General features: G+C 46.1%; 1 non-coding gene across 1 annotated transcript; it reads left to right on the forward strand.

The window, feature by feature from the left end:
* The first annotated feature begins 276 nt into the window (after positions 1 to 276).
* Positions 277 to 383, forward strand: LOC130741525 (small nucleolar RNA R71). The gene has a single exon (XR_009020419.1). It is a non-coding gene; the product is annotated as a small nucleolar RNA R71 (small nucleolar RNA).
* Positions 384 to 759: the final 376 nt, after the last annotated feature.

A 759-nucleotide genomic window follows, 5' to 3' on the forward strand; every position in this document is an offset into this window, starting at 1 on the left:
TTGGTCGCCTTTATGTGATTTCGAATCTCCGCCATTCGTTCGGAGAGTTGCTTGTTGGAGGCCAAGAGCTTGTCGTAAGCTTCAACTTCAAACATACTCCTTTGGGTTTGGCGATCATTTTCAGAGTTCATGGCTCTCGCAGCCATGTTTTCTATTAAGTCATACCCCGCTTGTGGGGGAAGAGCATCGAACTCTCCATTAGAAGCCGCGTCCAAACCAAACCTCCAAGAGTATTGTAGACCATCATAAAATGTTGCAACCAATTCAGCTTGGGTGAGATTGTGTTGAGGGCATTTCCTCAAGAGCTTCTTGAAGCGCTCCCAAGCTTCATAGAGATTCTCTTCAACGGTTTGCACAAAACTCATGATGTCTTTTTTCAGCTTCCTCAAAAGAGCTCTTGGGAAGAACCTTGTTGTGAATTTTTCTGCTAAGTTTTCCCAAGTAGTGATACTCCCTTGAGGTTGTGAATTCAGCCATTCCTCCGCTGCATCCTTCAAAGAAAATGGAAACAAGCTCAACCGGATTGCATCCGCCGGAACATTGTTCACCCGATAAGTGTTGCAATTCCGGATGAACCTCTCCATGTGAGCGTGAGGATCTTCCAGGGCACCTCCACCATATAAGCTTTGGCTCACCAAGTTGATGAATGTCGGTCTCAACTCAAAGTTTCCCACTTCCTCGGGAAAGACAATGCTCCCGGGATAGTCATAACTCATAGTAGCTGAAGTGAGTTCGTAGAGACCGGTTGGCATTCTCAAC

Source organism: Lotus japonicus, chromosome 2, assembly GCF_012489685.1.
Source record: "Lotus japonicus ecotype B-129 chromosome 2, LjGifu_v1.2".
In the NCBI taxonomy this organism is placed as follows: domain Eukaryota; kingdom Viridiplantae; phylum Streptophyta; class Magnoliopsida; order Fabales; family Fabaceae; genus Lotus; species Lotus japonicus.